At 40.9% G+C, this 10,996-nt stretch overlaps 1 pseudogene; it reads left to right on the top strand.

Moving 5' to 3' along the window:
- The first annotated feature begins 2,909 nt into the window (after positions 1-2,909).
- The window catches only part of LOC122323823, an 11,974-nt pseudogene continuing 3,887 nt past the window's right edge, over positions 2,910-10,996 (top strand).

The raw sequence follows: 10,996 nt of genomic DNA on the forward strand, positions 1-10,996 counted from the left end.
TAGACTGTATAAAACATGTACATAGTGTCTGGTGATCATTTTGGCAACGTATCACTGTTCATCATTATCAGATAATAGAAAATGGCTAAAAAGAGGTAGAACGTGGAGTTGAGGTGCCTGGTCGTTGAAACTGTGCCCACTCTACCATGACAAACATGGCAATCCACCTGGTGACTCAAGTCGTCTTGCCTTTAACTGGCTTTTAAAATAGGAATGGGTTTATAGTTTTGGGGGATTGTATGTTTCCTCAGTTTATATAACTAGGAGGCAGCTCTCAGTCTCTCTCTCTTAATTCAAACAGGTGACTAAAGTTATATACTAAAAGATTTTTTTAATCTTATAAAGACTTCTCAAAATGTGAGAGACTGCAACATGAGGGAGAAAATGTCCTAGACTCTACTATTTTCACTACCATAGTGTGTGGGGTGCAGCAAATGTGATGAAGACAGAGTCCTCTAGCAAAATCTCTCGGAGACCGGAGAATAAAATGTGTTTTCCAGGACAGCATTGTTTTTCCTGAGCAGATCTAGTCACTCTTAAATATTACATCACACCACAGTGAAAATCTGATGAGATAATCTTTAGATCCACAAAGATAATTGAGACATTACTCTAGGATTGTCGGAAGAGGGGGAAATCGTTTAAAATCAGCCCTGATAATCTTGTGGTGTGTACTGTTGTGTGTGTGATAAGCAGGAGAGCACATAACGAGTGTAAATGAAAATAAAGGTTTTAATGTGATTCAGAGGATGCAAACAATATAAATACAGACAGGCAGGCAGATCTGGATAAAATCACAATTTCAAATAAAGATTTAGATCGGACAAACAGAACTGAAAACCACAGGACTTTAAAATACACCAGGTAAATCACTAAATTAATCTTACACACAGCCAAAGATACAATAAACTAAATTAGGTCAGACGGAACACATGGCAACAATTTACAAAAACAACAACAAATCTGAGAATGTGACAGCAATTTCAGCACTAAAACTAAAATTCACTGACTGGCCATACTAGACACAGGCTCCAAATGGTAGCCAAACTCATAGACCCCCATGTTAGAATACTTTGCTCCTGTTTAGCATACAAAAAGTGAGGGGATGTTGGTTGTCTATAACTAATTTTGGCCTCCATGATAGCTGTGAAGGTAAACCTTTTTTAAACTACATTATTAGTTTCCCAATTAACTCCTCGATTTACTACTGTATATTCATCACACTGAATGTTAATTAAAATAATAAAAAAATAACTTCACCAGGTAAGTACAACAGGTAAGTAATATCTGAAAAACAACTTAAAACAAGCTGGCTGCCTATATCTGCCTTTAAAGATTATGTTATATGTATTTCTGAAACAATGCTGTATTAAAGTATATCAGTTTAACATCCCTTAGGATTGTGAATGAGTGATGAAGCAATCATTGAAAGATGTGAAACAAAAGGACATCTTATGATTTGTACTTTTATTCATTTGATTGTATATACAATTAAGTTTAAATACATGTTTCTGTTGGATTGAACCTAATGAGTAATACAATAATAATAAAGAAAATGCATAATGGCCTGTTGATTGCTTGGTAAGTAATCCAGTTCAATTAATCTATTAAATCATGTTCTACGATTTTATAAGGAACTAATGAAGACAGCAATGATCTTTTAAAACTTCATATTGCTTTTCGTTGTTTATAAATACAAAAGCAAATTAAAGTGCAAAAATATTCTTATTGTTTTATGCGATTTTTTTTTTTTGGCAAAAATATTGGAACAAATAACAATGTCTTTCAGAACCAAACTGTTAAGTTCTAAGCATTATGAACGTATAACACATTTTATTTATATTTTTAAGTTAACGTTATTAAAAAATACATATCTTCTTTGCACCTGAATGTAATCTTTTTGTCTGGTCAACATAACAAACAAATATACAGTTTAATTCTACAAGAAGCCTGGGTAGAGGTCTAGGGAAAATATCTCTAAAAAGAATAAAAGATGTGCTATATGTGTATACTAGTATGAATTTATTCTTCATTTGCTCAAAAATTGACAGGTGATTTCTTCTTCTCAGTTTAAAATATGGAGGTGTGATGTGTTTGATTTTAAATGATTTGTTATAATTTAATTACTACTTAACATTTTATATAGAGATTTCCCTGCTAGTACATCAATCAATAAATGAATCAATCATTTTTATTTATATAGCGCTTAATAAAAATAGGTTGGAATCAAGGCACTGTGTACAGTATAAATTTGGAGAATACAATGATAGGGATGTATAATGACTTAGATTGAACAATCGGTTATTAAATGCAGAGAATGCATCTCTTTAATCAATTCATTATGAATCACTAGAAGTTACGTGGTCCCCAACAAAGCAAGCTAGAGGAAAGAAACCAAAACTCCCATCCATGAATGGAGAAAATCTGGTCCACGGTGTGCATCTAGGTGTTCCCTAGTCTCTGATGAACATAATTCTAAAAGATCCACCATCTAGTCTGGATACAACTGTGAAATAGATTAAGAGGCAAACGGGATTATTATTAGCTGAGATGCTTATTCTCTTTTATTTATGTCATAAGTACATCGTATTTTAGGGGTAATGTCTTCAGTTCCAGCTGATATGCAATTTAATGCAGTCTGTAAAAACTTTTAACGGATTTAATAATGAAAGGCAAAGGCAGTGTTATGTGTAGGCTAAGTTGCAAGATGTGTCTTTAATCTAGATTTAAAACTGGCAGTGAGGTGGCCCGCTTCCGAATAGAAATAGGGGAGATTATTCCAGAGCTTAGGTGCTAGATAGGAAAAGTATCTGCCGCCTCCGCAGTCGAGATTTTTGATGGTCTCTCTAGGTATTATCTGCGCGCTTGAGCTTTGAGAACGCAGCGGACGTGGCAGGATCTTTTCCATAATGGGGATAAGAGCTCACCTGCGCATTGGAGGAGCTAAAACCATTCAGGGCTTTAGGTAATTATTAAGATTTTAAAATCTATCTCAATGTTTGATAGGGAGCCAGTGCAGTGCTGGATAGAACTGGCCCAATATGATCATACTTCCTGTTCTAGTAAGGACTCTAGCTGCCAAGCGCTTTGAACTATCTGAAGTTTACTTATCAAGCGTAAAGAACATATGCACCTGCACATAGCATTATGCAATAATTTAACTCTCGAGGTTATAAACGCATGAATAATTATGTAAGACTCTAGTGGCATGCAGTGACTCTCCCAGCCACTAGGTGGTTCCAGTGGTGTATACAGTTCTTGTGTTAGTGCTAACCAGGTTCATTTGTAACACCTGTGGACTGGCTCTATTTAAGCAAGCTTCCTCTCAGTGAATTGGGTTCAGTCTTGGACCTTTAATGGATGTATTTTTTTGTTCCTGAGAAAAGCTGTTTTTTTCATTTACGCAAGTATTCTGGGCTGCCATTTTGTTTTCTGTATCTTTGTGGAAGCTCGGCTTCTGAGTTTTGTTGTACTTCTTGTTAAATACCCAGTAAACACCTTTTTGTTCAGCAATCCAAGCCTTCTGAATGTTACTCCTCTGCTCTGGGTCCAACTAAAATACATGTTCTATGGCTCAGTGAGGAAAACCTCATTCCCTCAACTGAGAGACCTGTGTTCGATCCCCAGCGCTTGGCACCCCATCACAGCAAGACTGGAACTAAAAAGATGGACTCCAGCAGAAGATGCTACTTCCAGTGCTGAGCATATCCTTGCTGCTCTTTCTGACTAAGCCTCTATGGTTCACAAACATGAACAGATGTTAACTGGAGATCCTTCAGCAGTTAAGTCAGCTGTCTGCCCATCCAGCATTTACCACTCAATCCACGCCAACGGATCATTCTAGACCTTCACGGACTGATTCTTTACTTGGAGCCCAGGCTACCCGCACCAGAGAGATAATGGATGGGAACCTAGAGAGGTGTCGAGGTTTCATTACTCAGTGTTCTCTAGCTTTTCGGCCTACAACCTAACAGTTTTCCAACTGAGAGCAGCAAGGTGGCATACATAATGACTCTCCATACAGGAAAGGCGCCTGACTGGGCAACAGCATTGTGGGACTACCACTCACCACTCACTGACAATAGTGATCTGTTTGTTGCAGAGATGAAGAAGGTATTTCCATCATCCCCAGTGGAGGAGATATTGACCACAGACTACTTCGCAAATCTTCTCAAGTGAACACTCTGAGCGCGGCAGAGTTCGCCATTGAATTCGTCAGACTTTAGCCACAGAGAGTGGTTGGGACCAACAGGCCCTAAGAGCAGCGTTTTCACCATGGTCTCTCCCCTGCACTCAAAGGATGAACTGGCATTTCCCGTGATCCAGCTCCCTGACCTGAGTCCCCTGTAGCAGCTACTGCCATCAGAATAGACAACCGCATCTCGAGATCGCAGAGACAGGAACGCCACAGGACGCTGGAAATGTCTTGAGCCCCAAATTAGTTAGCAGCACTTTGAATCACCAACACCTTCTCTATGAATTCTGAGGAACCCATGCAATTGGGAAGGGCTAGGTTGTCATTGCCTGAGAGACCTGTCGCATGGAGGGAGAGATGCTGCCTATTGTGGAAAAAAACTGTGATCATTTCAGGTTCAACTGCCCTGAGTTAATGGGAAAGGCAACTCCCGCTCCAAGGAGAGGGGCTGGGACGCAGAGTAATTAACTTCCCGACCGCAGTCTCTTGGGTTTCACTCCAGGCTCTACTGCATCTGGGTAACTCAACGTCAATGTTGTGGGCCTTCATTGACTCGGGAGCTGCAGGGAAATTTTATGGACTATGCTTTCTACAAACACCTGGAGAATTCAGCCTCTTATAACCTAAAAGACCTTTGACCATAACCGCATTGGATGGGAGACTCTCTGGGGTTCTGGGCCAGGTAAGCCAATACACACCACCCCTCCACATGCTGACTAATAACCATAGTGAGAAGATACAATTTTATTTGATCCACTCACCAGAGTTCCCTTTGATTCTTGGTTACCCATGGCTGTCTCTCTTCACAACCCACACATAGATTGGACATTCAGGAGAATTAATTGCTTGGGGTACTTAATTGTGGGGATTCAGACCTGTCTCTTTGTTATTTTTTCGAAGTTCTCAAGACATCTCTGAATCTCCCTCACTCAGACACTCCTCAAGTCACTGCCTGCTCCTCTCCGGGTCAACAGCCCAATCCATATAGAGGTACTAACTCATTCCCAAATCTCAACCTGTGACCTCTAGTAACTCAGTGTTGTCTTCTCTGTGCTATCTCGAGTCCCCAGAATATACAGTAGATCTCAGAAGTTTTCAGGCAAGACCCGTGGCTGCTTCCCCTGCCACCTCATAGACCCTATGACTGTGCAATCAATCTACTTGCAGGAACTGCTGTCCTCCTAGAGGGAGACTGTATTCACTCCTCAGCCCTCTGAAAGAGCCGCTTATGGATGACTATATTAAAGAGGCACTTAACAGTCAATTCATTCGCCCATCTACGCTGCCAGCAGGAGCTGGATTCTTTTTTTGTAGCAAAGAAGGATGGTAGTCTTAGGCCATGCATAGATTATCGTGGGACTGGAATAGCATTACGTGTAAAACCGCTACCCTCTCGCTACTCATGACTACGGCCTTGAATCTCCTACAGGGGGCAACCATTTTCTACAAAGCTTGATCTTCAAATGCTTACCACCTTGTTAGGTAAGGGCTGGTGACGTAATGGAAGACTGCTTTCAACACCCCAACGGACATTATGAATATCAGGTAATGCCTTTGGGCTAGCCAATGCACCAGCGGTATTTCAGGCACTTTATTAATGATGTTCTACGGGATATGCTAAACAAGTTTGTGTTCGCTTTATCTTGACGTATATTCTTATCTTCTCTCTCCTGTTGCTACAAGAACATGTCCAACATGTACGATCTGTCTTGTCTCAACTTGCCACTAATGGATTATTTGTCAAACTAGAGAAGAGTGAATTTCATGTGCCCACTGGCCTCTTTTCTTGGATTCATTGTTTCAAAGGGCAGTGTCTGGATGGACTCCAATAAGTTTAGGGCAGTGCGCTGAACTGGCCCTAAACCACGCTCTGTCAACAGGTCCAACGCTTCTTGGGGTTTGCAAACTTTATGTAGGAGGTTCATTAGAAACTTTAGTTCTATTGCACAACCCTCCACTGCTCTCACCAAGAAGAGATCAGGCTCATTTAAGGGACTGATAAGGCTAATCAAGCTTTCTCCTGGCTTAAGCAGCGCTTCACTTCTGCCCCATCCTTTACACTCCCAGATCCTGAGTTGCCCTTTGTAGTGGAGGTGGGATGCCTCAGATGTTGGGGTCGGAGCAGTTTTATCACAGAGAGCAAGGAGTGATGGCAGCTCCACCTTGTGCGTATTTCTCTCGGCGTACTTCTCCCGCTGAGAGGAATTTTCATGTGATACTGGTAACCGGGAGCCTTCTGGCTGTGAAGTTGGCACTCAGAGGAATGAATGGAGACATTGGCTGGAGGGAGCCAAACACTCCATTCCTTATCTGACAGATCACAGGAACCTCACGTGACATCCGGGAGGCTAAGCGGTTGAACTCCCGCCAGGCTCATGGCCTCCTATTCTTTAACCGCTTGACTTTACCTCTCATATCGCCCAGGTTCCAGGAATGCAAAGCCTGATGCCCCTCTCAAGGCAGTTTGACTCACCACCTGAGGTAGAGGGCAGACCTGAACCAATCAGTACCCAACTCCAGAGTGGTGGCATCTATCCAGTGGGGACTTGAGGTGGCGGGTTAGAAGGCCCAACAAAGACACCCTGTTCCAGGCAACTGCCCTCCAGGTCTTTCCTCTGTTTGTGCCCAACCCCGCGCGCTCTGATGTGTTACAGTGGGTCAAGTGCTTCTCTTCTCGCCATCCTGGGAGTACAAAGACACTGAGACTCATCCAGAGAAGATTTTGGGTGGCTAACATGCAGAGAGAGACGCCTGCAGGGCTTTTGTCAACGCCTGTACAGTTTTGTGCTCAGGAATAAGGAACGCAGAACCTACCCTCAAGGCTTACTTCTGCACTCACTACCCATCCCTTACACGCCCTGGTCACATATTATATCATTGACTTTGTTACAGGTCTACCAAGTTCTCAAGGTAAATACAGCAACTCTGGGTGGTGGACAGATTTTCCAAGGCATGTCACCTCATACCCATTACTCCAAGATTCCCACTGCAGGTCAGGGGACAGCAGACCTCACTAGTGAAACATGTCTTCAGAATCCATGGATTTCCCTAAGATATTAGTTCTGACAGGGGATCCCAGTTCACTGTTCGGTTCTGGAGGCTTTGACGCCTAATCGGGAGCATCTATTAGCTTGTCTTCTTGGTTTTACCTCAGTCAAATGGGCAGACTGGAGAGGGCCAATCCAGGACATTGAAAAGACTCAAGATGCCTGTTTCAAACCAACCATTCTGCCTGGAGTTCCCATTTGATCTGGGCTGAATTTATACACAACACTCAAATATCATTCATCCTTTACGCATGTCTCCTTTTGAGTGCCAATTTGGTTTCTCTCCCCTGTTTCCTGAGCAGGATCCTGAGGTCCGGGTTCCAGCTGCTGCCTGTAGTTAGTGCAGAGGTGTCGACGTGGCATGGCAGAAGGCTGCTACAGCTCTCACGTAAGGCCACTCAAACTCCAACAGAGGTATGCAAACTAACATCGGGAGGGTTGGACCATCACCTTGACCAGTCAGAGGGGTGTGGTTGTCGACTCAAGGATCTACCGGCTACTATGTTGAGCTCTACTTAGAAACTAGCACCCCGCTTCTTACTGGTCCTTTCAAGGTTCTCTGTGAAGGGTCAACCTCAGTGTCTTACCGCTCTCCCTCCCCACCCAGGTCTGATGCGTATTCATCCCACTTTCCACATCTCTGCTTAAAGCCTGTTTTCTATTCTCCTTTGTCCCCAGCCAGGAAGCCACCCCAGTACTCTCATTATTGGTGCTCAACCAGCTTACACGGTGGTACGCAGACTTCTGGACTTTCGCCAGCCTCAGGGAGGGAGGAATCAGTATCTTGCTTGACTGGGAGGGTTATGGGCCCAGAGTGAGCGGCCATCAGTGGGTGCCTGCTCGAGATATTCTCGACTCCAGACCTCATCAGGGACTTCCACCATTGTAACCTCCAATTCAGGGGTAAAAACGCCAGGAGCCGCCTTGGCAGAAGAGGGGCTCCTGTGTAAGACCTCAGCATGCAGTGACTCTCCCAGCTACCAGGTGGTTCCCAGAAAGAGTGCTACAGTTCTTGTGTGTTAGTGCTAATCAGGTTCATTTGTAACATCTGTGGACTGGTCTATTTAAGCAAGCTTCCTCTCAGTGAATTATGTTCATATCTTGACCTTTAATGGATGTATTTCTTTTTGTTCCTAGAGAAAGCTGTTTTTTCATTTACGCAAGTATTCTGCTGCCGCTTTTGTTTTCTGTATCTTTGTGGAAGCTCGGCTTCTGAGTTTTGCTGTACTTTGTTAAATACCCAGTAAACACTCTTTTTGTTCAGCAATCCAAGCTTCTGAATGTTACCCTCTGCTCTTGGGTCTGGGTTCAAAATACATGTTCGTTATGGCTCAGTGAGGAAAATCCTCATTCTCAACTGAGAGACTGTGTTCAATTCAGCTACTAGTGAATCATCACAAATTATTTCTGCATTAGAGGTTGAAAGCATAGGTCGTAATTTAGATATAATTTAAGATGTAAAACGCAGTTTTATAGATGCTGGAAACATGGTTTTCGAAGGAGATTGCTGTCATTACAGCACACCTAGGTTCCTAACTGATGATGAAGAATTGCAGAGACCAGCACTAACAAGGTTAGCCTGTGTTCTAGATTATTATATGTGGGTTTTAGGTCTAATTATTAGCACTCCTGTTTTTTAGATTTTAGCATTAGGAAGTTACTCATCATCCAGTTTTTTATATCGATTATGCATTCTGTTAAATTTGTTGTGTATCACCAGGTTGCGCTGAAATATAGAGCTGAGTATCATCAGCATAGCAGTGAAAGCTACCATGTCTCCTGATAATGTCTCCAGAGGTACATGTATAGGTTGGGAAGTAACGGTCCTAGCACTGAACCCTTTGAGGAACTCCATGTTTCCACTTGTGAGAGATATGATACCTCCTCATTTAGTGCCACAAACTGATGGCGGCTGATAGATATGGGATTAAACATCCTAAGATAAATTGATTAAAGATAAGATGAGGAGATGATTGGAAATCTCTGCAGATACCATTTTTTCTAAAAGGGAATACAGCTAGAGGGGATACTTCACTTTTCTAGTATCTTGACAGAAAAGGAGATTAGAGATTGGTCTGTAATTTATTAAGTCTTGGGGATCAAGATGTGGTTTAATAAGAGGCTTAATTCATAGCCAGTTTCTAATTGTTTCAGGAACATATCCTAACGACAATGATGAATTAATAATAATAATAATAATAATAATAGGATCTATGACTTCTGGAAGCAAATCTTTAATAGTTTAGATGGAATAGGGTCTAAATATACATGTTGCTTGGTTTAGATGATTTAACAAGTTTGTACAAGTCTTCTTCTCCTATAATAGAGAATGAGTGTAATTTTTCCTCAGGGATCTATAGTTCACTAACTGATGTGGAACTGTAGCTGACAGCTGCATGCAGTTGTACATTTTATCTCCAGATGGTACCAATCTTAGTAGAAGTAAAGAAATTCAAGAAGCTGGGCTACTACTACACTCATGGGGAAATGTTAGTACCTGTTGACGTTTTATTTTTTGGTTAATTTAGCTACTGTATTGAATAAATACTGGGTTGTGTTTGTTTTCTGGGTGCAGATGATAAATAATCAGTTTTTAATGCTTTTCTGTATGATATGATACTTCCAATTAAGGCAATATGAAATACTTTCTAATTCGGCACCTGCGCCTCCATCTTCCGGGCTGCCTCTTTAGGTGTGTGTGTTTTTCATTACACCATGGAGTCAGATTGCTTTCATCTTTTATGCAAAACAGCAACTGTATCTAGAGTATAGAAAAAGAGAGAGCATTTGAGATAAGCTGTAAAGATTACTTAGAAAAGCTTTTCGTGGTATAAGTGATGGTTCTACCATACTTGTAATAAGGTGCAGAGTTTATACAGGTTTAATCTATACATGAGTCTACACAAGACTAGATAGTGATCTGAAATGTCATCACTTTGCTGCAGAACTTCCACCATTTTAACATCTATTCCATGTGACAGTATTAGATCTAGAGTATGATTTCCGATAATGAGTTGGTCCAGAGACGTGTTGTCTAACTCCCAACAGACTTCAGAATGTCTAAGAAATCTGATTATCAAAGTAGATTTTTTCATTATCAACATGGATACATTAAAGACTTTATTCCATGCCAGTAATTAACTGCAGGTTAGTACTAATTAGCAAATTCTTTAATGAAATCAGTGCTGTGTCCTGGTGGCCTGTGCATACAGTAGCCAGTACAAAACATGACAGAGGATTTACTACTAGCACACATGATTCTATAGATAATGTTATATGCAGCACTAAATCTTCTAAATGAGTTACTTAAAGCCTGCCTCTCTGAGAAGTACTTCCAAGAATATTGTTATAAATTAGTATAAATGACTCCCCTCTTACCTTTTAAACGTGGCTCATTTAATAGTAGTAATAATCTGGGGTAGGATTCATTTAGAGTAATGTATTCATCTGGTTTTAGCTGTTTCTACAAACAGAGGAATTCAGGTTCTGATCTTTGATCAAATCATATATATAAAGTGCTTTTGTGAAAGTGATCTAATATCTGCAGCGAGCCAAGTTTCATTATCGCTTGTTTATTTGTATTATAGGTAGTTTTTATTAGTTGAACATTAATTAAATTATTGTTTTTAATTGACTTTGACGTTTCATGCAAAAATACTGAATAACACACAATGTCTTGTGAAATCCAATCATATTAGTTCTGATTAATATAAATGTAAGCAATAATTTTTTTATATTTTTAAGTTAAAAATAC

This window comes from Puntigrus tetrazona, chromosome 19 (assembly GCF_018831695.1).
Source record: "Puntigrus tetrazona isolate hp1 chromosome 19, ASM1883169v1, whole genome shotgun sequence".
Lineage (NCBI taxonomy): Eukaryota > Metazoa > Chordata > Actinopteri > Cypriniformes > Cyprinidae > Puntigrus > Puntigrus tetrazona.